A 22954-nucleotide genomic window follows, 5' to 3' on the forward strand; every position below is an offset into this window, starting at 1 on the left:
AAATCTTGAAGCCCCTATTTGGCTTCAAGTAAGGTAGTTGCAATCTAACATGACAAACCAAAAAAACAACTCTATAATTATTCAAGTGGTAGTGGCTCCTAGTATGACTCTACTAGAAAAGCTACTACATTTTTTGGACATACTAAAATAAATAACTAATTATCATATTCTTCACAAAACTTTAAACTTTTTTTAAGGTAAAACATAAATTTTTTGAAATATGAAGTAAATGTAGTTTAAGATTCAAGAATAAAATAATAAAATTCATGCAAACATTGGTACTCAAATACAATTTTTTTCCTACTTTATGGATGTAAAATCTTATGAAAGTAGAATATATTTAAAAATTATATATTATCATGTGTCAAAACCTAGATAATTGACATAAAAAATTTAATTGCACTTTTTTATATTTTTCATTTCATATTTATTATTATTATGCTCTAATTATTTAAACACATATAAAATAGATTTAAAAAACTTATATAATAAAGAAATGATCTTATAATAAATAATTACAAATTGATATAAATACAAGTGTATTTGATTGATTTCTCTATATTATTTGGAATAGTTTGATTTTATATATGTGGATAACATTAATCAAAAAATTTAATTAGATAGTTTTTCTAACATTAGTCAATTCAAGCGTAGTGGTCCTAGAATATAGTATAAGAGATGTAAAAAATGATGCAATTTTAGAATTTTTTTTAATATTGCGAACATGCATAAATTTATCAAAGTGAAAAAAAAAGGAGATAATTAGAAAGAATTTTCAAATTAAATTAAATGTATATTTTTCAATGAACATTTTAGATCGCATTTGAATTATTTAAAATAAATAAAAGTTAATTTAATTAAGTTATATACTACATATAAAGTCTTCCATAATAGAAAATAGAAATCAAAACAAATAAAAGTATTTGACAAGTTTTGCTTATAATTTAGAATAGTTTGATTTTGTATGTATGTTGGTAACATAATGACATAGCTTATGTTATGTAGTTTTTAAATTTTGTCAAGTCAAATATGAAGAAAATAGTGAGAATTTCTATTTCAATTAAAAGATAGATATCATTTAACTTATAACCCATTGTAGAGGAATCATTGAACACTGTGAGATGTAAAATTACAAATTATCTATTCAATAATTTTGTTTATTTTTTAGATTATTTTGATTTTGAATAGGTACACATTTTTCCATTGATATAGAAACTAAATTTTAAAAGATAATTTGAAACATGATTACTAATGTTTTAATAATATTATTTTTTAATATTTATTTGCAAAATATAAATATTATTATTAGTTTTAACAATATTTACCAAATTGAGTATTACTTTGATTGTTTTATCTAATTTATAAAATATAATATTAAAGAGAACAAAAATATAACCATCTATTTATTTTTTGTGTAAGAATTTGTTAACTATAATTTAATATTGATTGCAAAATGTCAAATCTAACATCCAACTCATTCTATAAAAATAATTTTAAAAATTTATCTCCAATAAAATACTATAATATTAAATAATAGAATTCAAACTTTAATAAACATAAAAAGAAATACAAGAGTTATAGCAATATGTCGGGTATGATACACACAAACAACAATATGTAGGGTTGATACACAATGATATTTATTAAAACAATTTAAAAATAATATAAAAATTTCACTAAAATGAAAAAACTATTAATATTAAAAATTTGCACTTTAAGAAAATATAGAAAATGAACTAAAATGGAAAAAACTATTAATATTAAAAATCTACTATTTAAAAATATCTAAGCATTATTACCAACATTACTACCAAATATTGTAACAGCTATTGTAACATCAATTTTTAAATCCTAACTTTTTTTTAACAATTCCTCTTGTGTATTCTCATTAAAGAACGTGAAATAAATCAAAATACTAATTTAAATAGCTTAAATTAATTGTAATAAATTTACCTACGAGATGGGATATTTGCGAGCTGCCAAAATGTCATTTATTATTTCAAAAGTCTATGTTAAATTTGGAGAAGTGTCTTGCTCACTTGTAGGTAGTCCAATGCAATGAAACTGTCACAGCCTGTGCAATATATGTCACTAATGTAACAATGACCCAACAAACAAATAGACAAAATGAAACAAATATATTACATTTCAAACATATATAACAAGCCGAGGAATATAAAGATATGGGCAATGAAAAATAGGGTAATGTAACAAATAACTTGAAGCAGACATTGGATGGTTTGAGACACTCTTTGCAATTGTAAATTTGTTTGAATCATTTGGAAGAAAAAAGGGAACCAAAACACAACCTTCTAAATGTTTCTTGCACTAAGGCAGGCCGAACAAAACACTAAATTTTTTGTATATCTCTCAATGCTTGACAACTTGCTCAGAATTAGAACTCCTCTTAAACTATGAAATTAAAAAATAGCTATTTTAAAACTCTACATTCTAACTCATCCATCTAACTAAATTAACCTTTTCTATGATAATACTATTCTTTGATAACGTACGATGCTCTCTATAACATATTATTCTATCCTTTGTAAATATGAATTAGAAAGTTTTTTTATATGGTAGATTAAATAAAATATTTTTATAAAAAATCACTTCATAAATTTAACATTCGAAGTCTAATTACTTGTTTTCTTTTTGGAATATTGTTGTGTGTTAGACAAAATCTGACATAAAAAAATAGTTTACAAGTTATACTCAATACTTTACAGTATAATGATCATCCTGTCCCAAGGAAATAAGAAAAAAGAAGAATATTGGTATCCAATATATTAATTTTCTTTATGTCAATTGTGATTGACATGTTTAGGGATAGGTGTTATTAAATAAATAAGTATAAAGGGAAGAGTCAGTGAGGTCTCATTAAATCCTATAAAGTAGGTTGAAACAAAAATCTGAGATGATGTTTCATGAAAATCAAGTCGCATATTTTTACATTTAGAATTTAATGTTTCCTTCTGAATACCAACGGGTGATATATAGATAGTATATTCATATAGACTTCTTTCTCAGAAATCATTAATTTTACAATCATAACTAAGATTAATAATTTGCAACTATTTTTAAATTAAAATTATACAAAATATTTTCAAATTTGAAAATATTTATAAGTGTCTTTAGTGACTTGTTATCCGTGCATCACATTTGAGACTAGGTTCCAAAGGTGGAAATTTCAAAAATTTAACATTTAAAAGGGTTGTAATAAAATATTAGCAGAATTGATATTCCAAATGTATGTGGAAATTCTTATTAGTTTAACAACATCTCTTTGCTACCATGGTGATGATATCAACACAAGACACAATGCCAGGGCACACAGGCTCCACATCTTTCTTCACTTCAACAATGGCTTCAAACGCATTCTGAGCTATGTTGTTCTCAAGAAGGTCCCGTTTTGCTTTCATACTTCCTGTAGAGCTAAACATTTTTTGAGTGAAATTCTTGATTTATAGAATAGGCTGAAAGAAAATTGGTGCCATTGACATTTATGATGGTAAGTAAAGGATAAGGCGAGAGAATATGGCGGCATTCCCCTTGCTTGCATTCCTTCCAGGTAGACATAACATGTCATGCCTAACAGAGATCTGGCAATGCAAATTTCCAATTAATTGAAGCGGTACATTCTAGCAGCTTTGGGGGCAGCAGTAGAGTTGGGCAGAGTTGGGGCAGCCGGATGGTGCAAATAAGTTGCACTGTAGCCGGTGCCAAATTGGCATTCTAACCTTCCCTAAATCCTACCTAACCTACATATTTATCCCCACCCAAGACCTTATTACTACAACCTTAATCCTACTCAACTTACCTTTTTTCCTCAAAAACCAGTGCTTGCCTAATGTCCCATCACCATTAGCCTCCTTAGTCATGTTGCCTATAGGCCCTAGGGAGGCATACTCCTCCTTGTCCCAAGGTGGAGATGCCTAGGGAGGAGGGATGACAACATGTTAGTGTTTGCTCCCTATCAAAAGGTAAACCACATGCTAACGGTAGGTGATTGGTTTGAAGTGGCATGCTATTTTGTTTGCTTGCTACTATTTTTTTTTATAAAGTTTTTTAAATATTGTTATTTTATGGTAAATCCTACTAAAGTACTCCTTAACCTATAATTTAATGTCTATGTTCAGTATCTTTTGGATTTGACTTAGCCTTATTTACATTTATTTTTTTAATGTGTTTTCTAAGATGATAGTCATGGGATTTAGATGAGGATTTTTATGGGTCTTTTGTAACTAGGAATTTACGATTAAGACATTAATGCTATTGAGTCTTACTATAAGTACATGCATTATTTTATTAACACCCCATTTCCAAGATCCTTGGTATATTCCATTTGATTAAAATATTGGTCTGTATTCTTGGAGAGTCATTATTTTCTCTTGCTATACATTTTCGAGAGAGTTAAATATGCTCTCCCAGCTTATTATCTTGTTTCAAGTATGTACACTTGCATAGATTTTGTACCTATTGGTTTTCACTCAAACTAGTATATTATACATGAATTCTAATTTTGGAGTTGAGTTTAATGGAGAACTATCATTTTAATTAATATATCTAGATAATCATATTTATTGAAACTAAAAAGAAAACTTAAGGAACTACCACATGCATACTTACTTATCATCAAAATTTCTTTTTAAGTCCTCTTTTGGGTTCCCTAAAGAAGATCTATTGTGAAATCTACTAGTTTAGTCTTCTATTCTCTCCTTGAAAATTATTTAATTTGAACAAATTACTTTATTGAAAAACCTCTACATTGGCAACCGTGATATGACTACAATTTAAACATCACATTTCATATATCAATTGGGCATATTTTAAAACATATTCACATTGATTTTGATGGACATTAACTACTATTGAGTAGTTGCTTACATTTCCAATATTATCCACATTAAGACTTCACTTACAAGCTCACCATATCCAAGTGCATACCAAGGAAAACTAATGGAACAATTACATATGATGCCTTCAAAACTCCTTCATTACTTACATGCAATCATGTATCAAACAGCTTGAACAAGGTGGAGAATTCCTCGTGCAAAAATGACAAGGTTTCTCTTCCAAGCAACAATCAACAAGATGATCATTTCAAGCCTTTTTCCATTTCTCTCTTGAACAAAAATCTAAAAATGCATCACAACAAAACAACAAGGACCATGGGTGCTTTCCACCCAACCGTAGGCCTCCAAAGAGACCACCCCCGCACTGGGGAAACAAGGCTCAAACCGAGTTACACAAACAATCATTCAAATGCATAAACACTATGTTTCAAAAAAAAAATTGAACAATTCCCTCCCAAGGCTATTTCACAATGGTTTCACAAATGGAACCATAAACATAGGGTGAAGGTGTGCTTTAAAATGGAGACTTGCCATATTAAACTATATTTGCAATAAATATTTTCATACCCTTTCGGGGCTATCATAAAATAAAAAAATTTATACCCTCTCGGGGCTTTCAAAAATCATCCTCCAACACCTTACCATCAGTTGTAGCTTCCTTGGAAACCCATACTTCATAAAACTTCCTCTCCACACCATACTTCTCTTATTACCCCAGCAAGATATGATTGACTATGGCATACAATGGAGCCCATACTCCAAGGTTCTCAATACATTTTTCAAGCCCAACTTATGCCCTTCACCCTGGGCTTCTCTTCCCTTCCCAAAGGGTGAGTGAAGCCCTCACACCTATAACAACACTCATGCACAATTCATAAATCACAAAGAAATACAAGAGAACAATGAAAACCCAACTCCATGCTCATCGCAACAAAAGACAACAAAACAAGCTACAAGAAGATATCACAAATTACTTCTCACAATGACAAATTTCCTTACCAACACACATGAATGCATTACCAAGATTCAATTTCATATGGAATCAAACTAACTACATGGTAAGACACCATTCAAACATTCACATGATTACTACATCACAATACAATGCCATCAAATATACTCACAATATGAACTCACAACCCTACAAGCTCATGAATGAGATACCATTATGCAAATTTGAAGAAAGCATAATAATACATGGGCAAGAAGAAACCAACCTTGAATCCCTTTGTAAAATGGCAAATGAATAGTTGTAGAAGAGCTTCTTCCCAAGCTTGCAAACCCTAAGAGTCTCTAACATTAGAGAGTGGGTAGATAACCCACTAAGTTTCTCCCAAGCCCTCTAAAAAGACCTCCAACTTCTCACTCAGCTAAAAATGGCCCAAACAAGAAGCCTCCCTTTTCTTACATCCTTTCCCCTTTCTAAAATTGTACCTTGACCAAGTGGAAGGAAAAATGTGAACTCTCAATTTCAAAATTCTAAGAAAGTGACATGTTTGGAGGGTCCCCAAGGTCACCCAGGCCTATTAAAGGTTAGATTTAGATCCGCAGCCCATATAACTATCATGAGAGCACTTATTTTTCACCAAAATAACCCCCTAGGACCCCTTTTTGACCCTAACAAGTTAGTAGGAAGTTGGAATTCGAATTTCCCTTGATGGAGACTCCTCATGACATTATTCCATGTGAGGTTAACTTGGGTACTACATTGGGGTTAGGTTTAGGTTAGGTTACTTCTTGCCAAACCCCGAATTACATGGCATCTCCACATGGACAACACAAGTGTCAAGTGACACACAGAAAACAACACATTACATTAAAAGTGACTTGTCTCCAATAATACATGAACTAAGCTACCACACACACATACAAATTCATGTATAAGAAGAAAAACACATTACAATGAGATATGAATCTTTTCCATTGATTCAACCTTGTCTATATCATGTTTATAGTAGTTTGAGCCTTTGTTCCCCATTAAACCCATGGTCAAATCCCTGCACACTAAACTTGAGCATCAGTAGTCCAAAAAATATCATGTAAGCAATAAGTACATATGTAAAATAAATTATTATCTCATTCAACATTAGGCTTACATATATTTCATAATCTCAAATTAATTTTTCCTTTCTTAATCATTTCAAATATAGCATTCAAAATATTAAAATATCAAAACTTGCATATCACATTCAACATTTGGGTTCCATACTTCATTCTTTCCAATTAACTTTCTTTTTTCTAACAATTTTCACATAAAATGCTCAGAATACTATAATATCAAACTTTTCTTATCAACATAGCATGGTCAATTTAATATTCTCAATAACTTCATAATCTATTTTTATTATTGTGACAAGATGTTGAATCCATAATTATTGAATCCCTAGGTATGCGGGTTAGGTCTCGGTACATAACACTAACTCTAATTTCCACTTAAACACTACATTCTTACATTACAAGCATTTCTACCATTCAATTTCTATTAAAGAAATGCCAATAATTTAGAACATGAAATGGAATCATCAAATACATCAATTAGGTCATAATATGCAGAGGTAAGTGTATATCATCAAAATGTAGATATTAAAATGACATAACCCTATACTCTCAAAAGTGTATCAAAATATTGAACTAGAATCCTTGTAATGCAATTATGTCATTTATACTATGACGGATTGGGTGAGGCCTCACAATTACACATGTTTTCCAAATGAAAATCAAACTTAAATTAAAAGCATTCCACCATAGTGAAATCAATGTCTTTTTATTCTTCACTCATGTTCTTTTATGAGTAGCTTAAATTTCTTCTTTTGAAGAGTACAATGATTATATAAATGTTAATTTTTTTCAAATAAACTTTTAATATAAATAACTATTAATTAATTATTATAAATAATTTAAACAAAGCTCATAGAAATTTAAATTTAAATATTATATACCAATTATAGCTCAAAGTTTTCTAAATTTTTAATAAAATTTTTAAAACAAGCATTTTTTTCTTAGCCTTCCAAAAAGAAGAGAGTAGAGCTCAAATATAGGGGCCCTCCTCTAGGTCACTTCTTCAACTCCCCTGAACTAGAAATGTTCTTCATCAATGCTAGAATGCAAGGACTCTAGAGTTGGATATTACTCGTTCAAAGAAGAAAGCAAAGTTAAGCTCAACTAAGCTTGCAAGTACTAGTTGGGCATCTCCATTCTCTCTACATCCTTTCATCTAGAACTCTCTCTTCTTTTAAAAGCCTCAAATCCCTTCCTTTATGATAGTGCTTGACATCATTGTAAATAAAAAAGAGAAAATCTCTAATGGCGAAGATTTCAACACACAATTCAAATGTTTTATGTCCATAAAATAACTTGTTTCTGCCATTTTAGTTGGTGAAAGCCTGACATGTTTCAAGTTTTAGATTTTTCAAGGTTAAATGCAACTATGTTGGATTTGAGAATAAGAGTCTAGACTAGAAGAGTAACTGCCATGCACAATTATTTGTCCCGTGTTGCCTCGACAATGCCCTCAAAGACATTGAAAGGTGTACTGGTAAATGTTTCTATGCAGAAATTTCATTAGAGGGTGAAAGTTGTGGAGTTTATGCTAAAGAATTCTCAATAATTTTATTTTTTTGTACTATGCCAATGGACTGCAAATTAGATGCCAGATAGATCCTCCCTTGGTGGATAAATCTACTCATGGTAGATGAATATAAAAGGATTATTAAGACAATTAAAATTCCTACTTTGAAAGAAATTTTGGTAGGTTTCGATGGGAAATTTTAGAATCTGGAGGAACATTCTAGAGAATTATTTTCTACTTATTTTTTGTGTGAAAAAATCAATTTTACCCCCACAAAAAATGGCATCAGCTAATAAAAATTTAGAAATTAGCATATAGAAAATGATTTAAAAAATAAACTGATTTTATACTTTAGAAAGTCAACATTCAGAATTAAAAAAAAATTTATAAGGAGGGGTCTAATGAAAACATTAGTTCCCTACTTATATATAGGCAGGGGCTAATAAGTGTTCAAGACTTACCTTACATATTAGAATTCAATTTTAAGTACTTTTAAAATAGTAAGATAATTTAAAAATAATTATCATTTGTATTATTTTTATTTAAAATTAATTACAATTGATGTCATGTATGATAATTGTTTTTAATATTTAAATAATCTCTATAAATATTTTTTGGTAAAATAATTCTTTAGTTGTAATATAAAATAATAATTTATATTTAAGTATCAAATAGTTTACTAGTTAATTGCAGATAATCGAATTTATTAGTTAATAATTAATTTTAAATAATACATTATAATATTTTGAAATATCTTCAATGAAATTAAAATAAATAATTATTTAACATTCTAAACTAATATTAAGTTAAAAATAAATTTTATTTTTAATATATTACTATTTTTAATTATAATTTTATCAAAATATTTCTAGATTAATGTTATTTTATATAAAATATATCCATAGATTTTCAAAGTTAAAAATATACATCTTATAATAATACATTTATAGAATATTTTTATACATGTCCATCTAAATATTCAATAAAAAAAATTAAATCTATATTTTATAGATTAATATTTTTTTATATAAATAGTTAAAATATTAGGCTATATATCTTTATTACTTACAAATTAAATATTCAAATAAATGTTGATCTATAAATATAAATTATATTTTTTCGCTACGATATGTTCATGTTCTATGTAGGTAGATTAAATCATAGGATTTTTCTATTTTCATCCGTGAAATTGGAATTTCAGCAAATTTTTACCCTTTCTATTTTGATCTCTCTCTCTCTCTCTCTCACACACACACACACACACACACACACACACGCGCGCGTGTGCGCGCGCACGCACGCACGCACGCACGCACACACACGCACACACGCCCACACACACACACACACACACACACACACACACACACACACACACACACAACTTAATGTAATTTGAAAAATAAATAAATCCTTGCTCAATTTCACCAGAATTTTGTGATAGTCAAACTCAAATTGAAATTTGAATCTTTGTGACTTAGGGTAGAACTAGTGGCCTCCTTAATAGCTAACTCTTTTTATTTCCGAGATTACTTAGCTTATCAAAGTTCCTATCAAAAACATATCATATTTCAACAATAATATAATTTATTAAAAATTAAAATAATCTAAAGCATATTATATTTCAACAATAATATAATTTATAAACAAATGAAACTATTAACAAATAAAATAATCTGTAAGTAAATAATATTTACCATACCTTTCATATTAACAATAAAATAAAATAAATTTGAAATAACAATTAGACTTTCTCAAAAGTCAAATTAAACTTTATATATAAAAGTAAAATGACTCTCCAAATACATATAGATAGAATACAATAATTCGCATAAAAAGATTTAAATTCATGTTTCATGTATGCATGAGTAAATATAATTATTTAAAAATTATAATGAAATAATATTTAAATTAAAAAAAGAATTCAAAGTAGGTAAGAGTCTACAACACAATGGTAATTTGTGAGTATTTCAAGTGGGAGGTCTTGGGTTCGAACTCTACTCTAGTGAAACACATAATAATAATTAATTTCAACAATTAAGAATAATTAATCTAGGCTTTGGCCCATTACCTATCAAAAATAATAATTCAAAGCTATTTTTTTCTCATTTTTTTTACTAGAGGTTTATCCAAAATCTATATTATATTTTTTAATAAAAAAATATTAATATCAATAATAATAATTATTTTTAAATTATTTTATCAATTTTAAAATTATCTAAAATTAAACAAAATTAGTTTTTACATGTCATTAGTGTTATGCAACCAAGTAATCTCTAATATATAAGCATTGTTTGAAAAAAAATTAACGAGTTGAATTTGCTATAATTAGTTTAACTGTAGTGAATTTATATTTTAAAATTCTAATACATACAATTTTTTTGAAAAATATTCCTTTGAATTTATTCTAATAATTTTAACTATAAGTGAAATTACTTTATGGGGAAGCATGAAACTTTACAACCATACTAACTGCAACCACTTCTGTTTGAAATAGTTGGACATCTATGATACTATTCCCCCTGACATTAACAATTTGATATTTGATGTGACTTAAAGGTATGCACATGGATATGTATGGACATGGAATATGAAACATACTAGGTGCAAGTTTTTGGCTATTTAGCCAGTGCCGCCAACTTTGTATTCTCTATATTCTGTGATAGTAGAGTGTTATGTCAAACTGTGTGTAGTATGAAAGAAAGGATTATTATGTCACATTGTCATCAATATGAAAGAAATGATAATATAGCATTAATGATGATTAAGAACATTTAATTTGTTAGTATTTATTATTTTTATTATTTTTAAATTTTTTAATAGTAATTATTTTATAATATAATTAGTATTAATTGGTTTAACTATAGTGAATTTATATTTTAAAATTCTAATAGATACAAATTGTTTGAAAAACATGTCTTTGAATTTGTTTTAATAATTTTAACTACAAGTGAAATTATTTTATGGGGAAAGTGTGAAACTTTACAATCATACTAACTATAGCCACTTCTATTCAGAATAGTTGGACATCTGTGATAGTATCCCCCCTATCACTAACAATTTGATATTTGATGTGACTTATAGGCATCCACATGGGCATGTATGGAAAGAGATTATGAAACATACTAGGTGCAATTTTTTGGCTATTTAGTCAATGCCTGCCAACTTTGTATTCTTCGTATTCTTCGATAGTAGAGTGTTATGCCAAAGTGTCTGTAGTATGAAAGAAATGATTATTATGTCACATTGTGATTAGTATGATAGAAAAGATAATATAGCATTATTGATGATTAAGAACATTTAATTTTTTAGTATGTATTATTTTTATTATTCTTTAATTTATTAATAGTAATTATATAATAATATAATAATATTTAATCTAGTAATTTTAGAATATTTTATATAAATTTTATCAATATATTATTATTTGAATTATAAAAATATAGTATGTCTTTAAATATATGTATAATTATTTTAAAATTAAAAAATCTTCTAAATTATATCTTAAGATAATCATAATATTTGTCTTTTGATCAATAAGAGGCCGCAACCAAGATTCATTATTATTATGTATTAATCTTGAGTAGATTTGAACCCAAGACCTCCCACATAGGATGCTCATAATTTACCTTTGTGTTGTAGGCTCTTGCCTCATAATATTATTATATACAATTAAAAATTAAGTATTTATATAATTTGATATACATAATCAATTTATATTTTCTATAAATATGGAATAGAAAAATTAGGTGAATGATTGATATAAACACTTAATCTTTAAAATTGAAATTTATCTTTGAAGAGATGAGATAGATATGCAATGTTAAAAAGTTATAATATTAGGTTTCCAGAATCTATTTGTAATATATATATATATATATATATATATATATATATATATATATATATATATATATATATATATATATATATATATATATATATATATATATATATATATATATATATATATATATATATATATAATTGCATCAACATTTCAGATCACACTCTATGATCCATCATCAGGATGAGAGAGAGCAATAGAAAGGAAAGAAAAAAAATGGTTCATTTTTTGTTTCCTTTATATCCTTCTCTCTCATTTGATGATAGGTCACATAGTGTGATCCCAAATATTGATGCTAAAATCTTACACAATGGAACCTAGAAACAAAATTTAATATTCAAAATTATAATATATTTTTAAAACATAGGATAATCTAAATTAAAGTAGTTTTGTCCAAACACTAATTATGTCTCACAAAATTACCAAAATAGATTATTATTCAAGTGTAAAAATTAGGCTTAGATTTTTTCAAATGTACACAAATCTAATTTGTACAAATGTTGTTATAATAAAAGTTTAGATTAAGTATTAAAATATAAGTTCTAAAATTATACAAACTATAATAACAAATATTATGATCATATTAAAATACAATTTTAAATATGTTTTAATATAGATTATGGTTTACAAGCTAAACATTATCAAAAAAATTTAAATAATATATTATAAAGATACTAATTTATATATTAGATCATAATATAATTATTAGTAAAAATTAAAAATAATAAAAATTTAAAATTTAAATATATAAACTTTTAAATATCAAAATTTTATTTTTTTATAACTATTTAGAAGAAAAAGGCACTATTGAAATTTATTCATAAATACCTTAAAATTCTTATGTTCTTTACAAATCCAATTGCAACGTAATTGATTTCCTGAGGAGTACAAAGTTAGTAAGTATGGTCGTAGCTGGTGGGTATGGTATGGCATGAGCACATGCAGGCATGCATCTAACCACATGTTATTTTGTGGCTAGATAGTTGGTGCTGCCTTAGAGAGGCACTACCTTCTGGTTGGTCAAAATTTTGACCAATACTTTGGTCAAAAAACTTCCATAGCCATGGTGCAAGTTCTGTCAAGAATTGGTCAAAATTTTGACCAAATAAGGAAGAAATTTTTGACCAATAAAGGTAGAAATTTTGACAAATGCAGGTAGAAAATATTGGCCAAGAAAGGTGGAAATTTTGACCAAAGAAGGTAAAAAATCTTGACCAAGAAAGGTAGAAATTTCGACCAATAAAGGTAGAAAATGTTGACCAGGAAAGGTAGAAATTTTGACCAAGGAAGGTAAAAAATTTTGACCATTGAAGGTAGAAATTTCTACCAATGCCTAGGTATAAATTTTTTTTCAAGCATTCTATAAAATAGTTCACATGCCTTGATTATGATATGAGATTTTGCATGCATCCTGCACTCTCTCATCCGACTGATGATGGATTACAGAGAGTGATTTGAAATGATGACGCTAAAAAACACACAATCAAATCCAAAAGTTGATTTTGCATGCATGTCTACTAGGATAATCACAACTTAAACATATATGTTATATATGTTTAAGTTGTGATTGTCCTGTAGACATGCATGCAAAATCAACAATATCAGATTTCCACAAACATATATGTTTAAGTTGTGATTGTCCTGGTAGACATGCATGCAAATTCAACAATATCAGATTTCCACAATCCATTTGTAATGCAAGTTCATTTTGGATTTGATTGTGTGTTTTTTAGCATCATCGTTTCATATCACTCTCTGTAATCCATCATCAGTTAGATGAGAGAGTGTAGGATGCATGCAAAATCTCATATCATATGCAACGCATGTGAACTATTTTATAGAATGAATGAAAAATATTGATAGTAACTAATCAAACTATTGTAAACACCAATAGTAACTAATATGCTTCTTCATTAATATGCCCGATACAATAAGCAAACTTGGCAACTATGCACAACAAGTTATACGCTAAAAGGAAATCATTTAGGAGATATAGAATTTGAAGAACCATATGTTAAGATTCTACAATTTGTATCACTTTCCTGAGTCTAACAGTAGAGAATAAGTACATCATCCTCCCTATAGTATGTTCCAATGGCCTGCACATCCACAAAAGTTCTAGCATCTCAAATTATTAGAATATGAATTGTTTGGTAGCGAATGGACATGATTGACAATAAATCATCATATAAAAAGACTCCCATGTGAAGCATGAATAGCAAAGGAAATGAATATGGGTGATAGGGAAGAGAATTCAATAATAGAGGCTCTTAACTTTAGTTATAGTCATGCTATGGGTGATGCACAATTGCTTCCTGGATTCACATTCCATCCCATTGATGAAGAGCTCATAACACATTATCTCATTAGAAAGGTTTTCGATAGCAATTTCACAGGCAAGGCCATTGTTGAAGTGGACCTCAACAAGTGTGAGCCTTAGGGAGGGTTCAATTACCTCCTTTATTATTCACTATGCATATAATCCCACACATCCATTTGATCTCGAATGATGATACGCACTGAATGCTGAGTGTCTATGATGAGTGCTTGAAAACCATCCATTTCATGCCTTCATCTGTACACAATTTCTTTCTAGTTTCTATCTACTTGCATGCCCATTTCATTTCATATGATCATCTGAAAATTGTGTCACTCTAAGCTCTCAACTATTTCCACTTGATTGATCATCTCATAATTGTTGAATGAGAGCTTTGGGATATGCTATAGGCATCCATCAAAGCATAAAGGATTTTGTTAGACGATGTAGATGAAGTAGTAGCATTTCCCTTGGGAGACATGCTTGCAAAATGGAAGCATAGATAAGTTATGTGAACTGTTTGACAGGATGCCTAAATGTAATGCGGTCATCAAAAGCTATGGTTGCTAGATATGCACAAGATAGATATATTGAGAGAATATATTTGTTTAAGTTGCAATTGCCCTGGTAGACATGCATGCAAAATGTGGAATCCTAGACGAATAGTTCAATTATCATGCTATTGTTTAACTGAGATCAGTCCTATCTTGTTTAATCCTACATGTGCCTGGTTAGTAACTTATAATACATGCAGTCAATTCTAATCATTCCATGAATATCGAGCTGCCATACTCATGGAATGATTTCCATTATTCTTAAATTCTATTGCAGAAAGTAAATAGTTAAAAGAAGTCACTAGTTTTGCAACTGGTGTGGCAACAAGTTTAACATAATGTGGAAAACATCAACTAGAAATGTGGATGGTTAATAACTCCTATCAATGCATTAATAAAGAAAACCAACTTGATTTGAGACTCCAAAGGATCAAGGAAATCTTGCAGAAATTGAAGTTTTATTGCTTGTGGTATTACACTAGTCCATACACCTGACTCCCTCTTCTATATCTATAATAGCGGCTCCCTCTTACATATAAAAGAATTCACAATATAACCAATTCAACCATCATTGGGTTGAAAGGTTCAAGTCTAAAACTAATACTTCCCTCCAAAATCTAAATGACTGTTATATGTTTGAAAATTTGAACTTAAAACATAAATCATTTTATTAAATCTACATGAGCAGTGCACAACTTTTATTCAACAGAGGTATGAAGAATACTTGTGATAGATAGTCGTTGTTAGTATGCTCCAGAATACTATTAGCTAGCTTGTTCTCATATGTTTTGATTGTCTCCAAGTAATGAACACACTCTTCCACACTGCAATCTCCAAACAACAATCCTAATTAAAGACAAAATAATACACCAAATCATGTACAAAGGATCCCAAAGAGACAATGTAACAATGTTTAGGAAAATACAACATAAAGTGTCATGAAGATGATATTGTGAATATGTAAAAAAAGATAAGGCACAATAAGTGTGCAAAAGAATGCCTATAAACTTTCTTTTTGATCAAATGTAATTATTGCAAGGTGCCCCTAAAGTGCAATAATTATTCAATATTGAAGATATGTGCTTTTCTACAGACATGTAAACAAGGCAATTAGTTATTTAACAAAATTCCTTAACATAGTATGTTCTCCACATTGATGTTTTTATAAGCCACACACATTAAAATAAAATATGGGCATTCCAAGCCCTTGAAACAATTTTCATCGATCAGCCATCTGTGATAGAGAATTGAATGGGAGTGGAAGTCCATGGAATGGAATGATTGCAGAATATGCACAAAATGAAACTATCAATCATGTTTTTGAGTCTCCCAATCAAATCAAAATGTGATTGGTGGATGGGAAGCCAAACTCTACCACCTATGAAAATCATCTAACAACCTCAGGTATAGTTCAAAATTCAAATCAACATAACAAATTTAGTTTTAGTCTTCACTCCCATAGGTAAACTTTTAGTTTGAATGTACTAAGGAAATAAACTTAACAAGCCCTAAAAATATAGCATTGTGAATGATATATTCCTCGCTTATTTAATGACTGATGACATTTGGAAAAGGCTTATGCTGCATTAAATGAACGAGCATCCAGGGGTAATGCTAGTTGAAGCAAGAGCACCTTGTGAGTGATACAATCTTCAATGTCCTAGAAAGCATTAAATTAGTAGACTAATGACATTTGGAAATGGCTTATGTTGCATTAAATGAACGAGCATCCAGGGTTAATGCTAGTTAAAGCAAGAGCACCTTGTGAGTGGTACAAGCTTCAATATCCCACAAAGCATTAAATTATTCCACTGGCAAAGGCATTTTCAATCAAAGTTCATGTTGAGCATTAATGGGCAAAGCATCATCGCATGGAACAAAGAGTTAATTTGAATGAGAAAAGAGAAAAATGTAGAGTCAATCCAAAATGTGAATAGTCAAGAAACAAAATGTTATGAGATACAAGATTCATGATAGTATTTTGGTGTCACTGTGTGTTGTATACTATAGTAAAGACCAATTTGCTAATTCTAGCTCTTTAAATGGGCAAAGGAAATCAAATTATCACAATAGAAGTAGATGCAAATTTCAGTCCTGATGTGATTTGAATTAGAATTAGGTGCAAAATTGTCTCTATTTAAGTTTTCTCATTTGAATTGCCAAGAAATGTCAATCTTAAAGATAGACACATACCTATAGACTCTCATGATAGATTTGGACAGCCAACTCAATTTCATAAATGCTCTTGGAGACTGCATGTTGATGACAAATCATACACAAAAGCATTATAGTATAGACTGTTGTAATATACAACCAACTAGAGGGCCCTATACTATGCCCCAAACCCTTCAAAATGTACAAAAAAATTGGGTTTCATGATCATGTCAAACATAAAATATCAAAGGAATGTTCTGTAAATAATCTGTAAATAGCATCCTTCCAAAACCAAAAGGGAGGCACATGCCTTGGAAACTATTTGCACTTTAATTGCTTATGCAAACTTGCAATTTTGCATCCAACAGCTGCCAAAAATAACTAGTAGGCTTCAGAACTTTGGAGATTCCAATAAACTCTATCCTTAAACAAAACCTTTGAGTAATCAATGACATATTTCTATTTGAATGTATTAAATAGGACTCTATTAATATGATCAAGGAGAAGATAGAAAATATATTTATTACAAGCAAATATATACTTATTACAGTTAGCTTACAATATCAAGATTTTGAAAAATATTTGGATGCAACTATATTTCCCTGGAAAAAGATGGTTGTAAACATAGCAATTCCAAAATAAATTTAATTATATCTAGAATTTAAAATTGAGGTCACTAATAAAAAAGTATAAGATGTCATACGTCCTATAGCCTCATACAACCCTTCTTTAGATGAATTTAAAAGTCTTGGAAATTAATTTATTTTGTTTAATGTACAAATATTCAATCACATGTTTACAGTTTAACTCCTTATAAATCAAAGGATGATTTATTCCATTTCTTCATGTTGGGTTTCATAAAGCTAAGTTTCTTGACTAATCTATACATTGCAGTATCATCAATATTGATGCTCCAGCTACCTTTAACCTATTTTTGTGATCAGGGAGCTTCAGCCACATCTTTTCAAAGTGGAAAGGGATGACCTTCCCAAGATCTCCAACTAGTAAACAATGGGGAAGTGGTCAGATTCAATGAGAGAGATAAAAGAGAGCACGCATTAGACATTAACCATTTAGGAGAAACAAAGCATGATCCAATCTAACTTAGATATGATCAGTTTCAACCCTTCTATTTGATAATTTCTAAGAACCACTCTAAATGTCCAAATCCAAAATAGCATGATCTTGAATGAAATCCATTAAATCAAAATGGCTATCAATTAGATATGTGAACCTCTCATCTGTCCCATATCTTCCAATGGAGTATTCAACTCTACAATAATCATCTAGCACACATCAACTTCAGAAGATTTGAAACTAGAAAGTTTCAACCAAAGCCTTCATATGGTAATCTTGATGTTTGAAACATAAATTTTGGATGTGATCCAAGAATAGGCATCACAAAATTGAATAAATTTGGTAGCAACATGATTGAAGTTTTCCATAAGGGGAGAACCCTTGACAATTTAGTCTCCAGGAACTAGCAGTCCCATCCAAAGCACCATCAGCATTGGTACTTATGAATACCACAATCTTTGATAAAATAATTCTTCAATCATCCCAACTTTTTGTTTTGCATTTTTGTTTCTTGATTCATTTTTATCTAGTTTAGAATCTCCAATCAGATTTGACAAGAGATCATGGTTATTAATGAGGGTCACTCAACCCTCGTATATTCTATGATATCATTTACATTTTATTTGATGTGTGCTCTTTAGGCACATCTTGGGAATGGTCTTTTTCATATCTTAAGCTATCTCCAGTTAAGATTACTTATGAATTTCATTTTAATATGATTAATTATTAAAATGCACTAAATTAATATTACATGTATATTCAGAAGTTTCCAAAATCCATACCTTTGAATACTAAAATATGATGGAGTTCATATAAGGTAGATGAACATAAGAAAAATAAAATTTTCTATCTAAAGATTTATTGTCTACCCGGTACTACACATTAAACGTACTTAGTTAACATTCTAACAATTAGTAATGATACAACTTCGCACATTCTATTTAAGGCTAGAAGAATATTTATTATTAAGCTAGAAGCACCTTGTAGCTTATGATGGAAAAGTGTATGCTTGTTCATTGCTTCTGGACCTATGAGCTCATATCCAATTGGGCAAATGCTTACAATCTTATGGAGAGCAAAATAGTGAATATATGAAGTTTTCACCATTACGAAGAATTTTGTAATACTGATTTCTCTTGCACTCAAGTAATCCAAAACAAATCATATGCAAAATGCAAAATTTAAAGGCTAATTCACACAAAAGAAGAGAATGATTGAATTTAAGTAGGATTAAGACAATATGATATAAATAAAATAAAAAATAGGAAAAATACTAACCTCGAACCAAAACAAACCAAAATTTCTCAAGATTAGGGAATTTAAAAGATATTCTGAAAGCACTCTCTGATGGTACACCTCGGTATCTTTAAATCTAGCATCACATCCATCTCTTCCATAACCATATCCTATTCATTTCTGGACCAACTATCCCCAATAGATGACTGTCACTAGTTTTTGGCCTATTTGACCCCACTTTTATAGAAGAAGTGTGTGACATATGTGGCTTCTAACCCTCAAGCTTTCAACAATGTTGTTGTTTAACCCCAATGAAAAGAAATTACAACCAATTTAGTCTCATATACCCTATAATTATGAAAGCCCCAAATTGCTCTTGCAAACCCTCATCTAATTAGGGCTTGTTCATTATATGACTCTCCAACAAAGTTTCAACTAAATGAAAGATGTTTCAGCATTAGATTAACATAATAAACTTATCCCAATCATAAAAACATAATGTTGTTCAGGCAGATTACTCACTACTATAACCAAACCTCACAATTAGTGTTCCTTCAATCATAACAAGGATGGTGATCACCTTGCACAATTTGTCATTTTGCATTCTAGTGGTTAGGATAGTATGATACATGTTAGTTTGAGACCATCCTATGAGGGTTAGGGCATCACCTTGCACAGTTAGTCTTTCTGCATTCTAATGGTTAGGATAGTATGATACATGTTAGTTTCAGACCATCCTATGAGGTTTAGGGCATTTGCTTTCATAGAATGGTCATTTACAGTTAGTCTTGCTGAAAATAACAATGAAGCAGAGACTTTCATGGCTTTGAAGGGTTTAAGAGAAGTTGTAGCTTTTCGATGTGAAGTACAGACCAAGGGTGACTCCCTTGTTATTGTTACAGCCTTATGAGAAATCAGATTTAAGATTGATGTTTAAAAAATGTGCCAACCCAAGATGTGCCAACCCTTGCATTTTGTTAAAGCCATTATAGGTATGGATGTGCAGACACAATTCCAATTGTGGCTTTTCTTACACTACTGTGGTGAAAGATAGATACCTAAGAAGTGGATGTACAAGCAAACTTGCCTAAGAAACTTCCCTTGCACTAATGTGGTGAAAGACAGACACCTACATCACTCTAGCTACTTCACCAGGAATGAATGGGTTGTGAATTTATAAAATGAGCTACTTCATTTGGACTGTAGATGATCATTGAATACTACAACACCCTGAAGGACATATTGCTACTATCTTCCCAGACAACTCCATTAGAAAGTTTGATCACATTTCTCCACTCTTTTAGGCTGTCAGCTGGATAGGTCATTCAACAAAAGACTGCAAACATATTTATCTAAGTCTCTACTAAATTTTATATGCTATATATTGCACCGAGTTTGATTAACCTTCATATATCCTTTGCTTACCTTGTGTCTCTCTCTCAAAAGTATGGGATAGACAAAAATAAATAAATTTGGCATTCCATAATGTTCCATATCACGTAATTTTTTTTAAAGCATTGCTTATTTTACTACAAATTCACAGTTAGAAATAAATTTAATTGATAATAGGATATGAATCTTGTAGCTATCATTCAAAACAACAATTCAAAAAAAACACCCAAGGGGATATTTGAAATGGGCAAATTAATAATACAAAAAAAAATTTAAACTTCTATTGTCACTTGATCTTCTCCATGAATTTTCCATCAACATCTGAATGTTTAAATGTGACAGGGTGCCATCCTTGCATGTCAAGTTTTCTTTTAGACTAATTCCAAAAAGTGTAAGTCAGGGTCTAGCACTCAAGTTCATCTTCAAGACCTTTCATCTAGATATGATAAATGAAGCAAATGAGTTAAAGTGGTGTTGAAAGTAAGAAATCAACAACAGTTGGAATTTTTTGAAAATAAACTTTTGAATATCTTTTGATTCCCTTATATCAAAAATTTAACCAAAAAACACAAGCATTCCATGTTACAATTGTAGAATTTACTTTCAATAAAAACATAGTGATGGCACTGCTTTTAGTGGCAATAAAACATGTTTTCAATCCAAGAGAATAAGGATAATCAAGTGCATGGGAAAATGATCATAAAAGAGGATTAGTACTCACAACTAGCAATGTTTGTACATAATGCTCATAAGGTATACATTTATGCTCTTTTTGAAGAACATATGATCTCAACTATTGATAATGGTATGAAATGTTGATGAAATAGCTATGAAGTCAAACTGGGAAACTTGGACCATAAAACTTTAGTGAAAAATATTAATAGGAAAAAGTAAAAGGAAAGTAATTGTCATGCCCAAAAAAACACGAGGGCAAAAAAAACACGCACACAAATTTTTTTTTTAAATTAATAATTAAAATGCTCTAAGTTTGATATGGTTGTGTTCACAATTGAAGTAAAGGTTCTTTACATTTCATCTTAAGTTTATAATCTTGTGGAGGAATACATCATTAAGATTTGAACTCTTGCTATAAATCTAATATCGACATTTGTTTCGTTATTTCATTACTAATATAACATTATATTTGAAGAAATATTGAATAATAATTCAAAAGAAAATAGTTTTGATTAAATTGAAATATTAAATCAAAGAACTAACTAAGATAATATCACATCTAACATACACATAAAGATACTTTCTTTAATTTTATTCCAATCACAATTTTATATAAATCCAATAAAACATTCCCAATATAATGACCATATGAATTAAATTTAAATTTGACTAAGATAATAAAATATTTCATGAAACATTATCTACAAATTTTAACAATACTTTAACAAAACTAAAACAATATTAGCTATAATTTTAAAGCAAACATATTGATTAACATTTTAATAAAATCTATTAATTAACTTATAACATATCAAGTACCAAAAAAAAAAAAAATGTTTAAATTAAATAAATTATACACTACTCCAAATTAATAAACAATATAATGTTAACATCTTTCTTCTTTTCATAAAACAATTTCTATTTAATTCTTAAAGTAAATTTCATTTGACTAAATTTAATTTACATCCAATAATAATAATAACTTATAACTTTTTGACTGATAAATCAAACAAGCCATTTTCTACATATTACTCTAATAATAAATCTAATATTAAAACTAACAAAACAAAAATAAATAAATATTATCTAACAACGAGTCTTATCTAAAATCAAATACTAATACAATAAACCAATTTAATTTAGATTTAAACTAACATATGAACAACGTATCAAAACTTAATATTTAAAAAATTCATAAAAATTAAATATATACAAAGATAAAATTCTAAACTAACTAACTAATATTAACTATTCATTAATTTAAAACTTTCTAAAATAATA

General features: G+C 29.1%; 1 pseudogene; it reads right to left on the minus strand.

The window, feature by feature from the left end:
* Positions 1-3878, minus strand: part of LOC149537943 (putative disease resistance protein At5g47280) — a 176057-nt pseudogene extending 172179 nt beyond the window's left edge.
* Between the last annotated feature and the right edge of the window lie 19076 nt (positions 3879-22954).

Source organism: Cupressus sempervirens, chromosome 9 (genome assembly GCF_028749045.1).
Source record: "Cupressus sempervirens isolate cs-2001-9-10 chromosome 9, ASM2874904v1, whole genome shotgun sequence".
Lineage (NCBI taxonomy): Eukaryota > Viridiplantae > Streptophyta > Pinopsida > Cupressales > Cupressaceae > Cupressus > Cupressus sempervirens.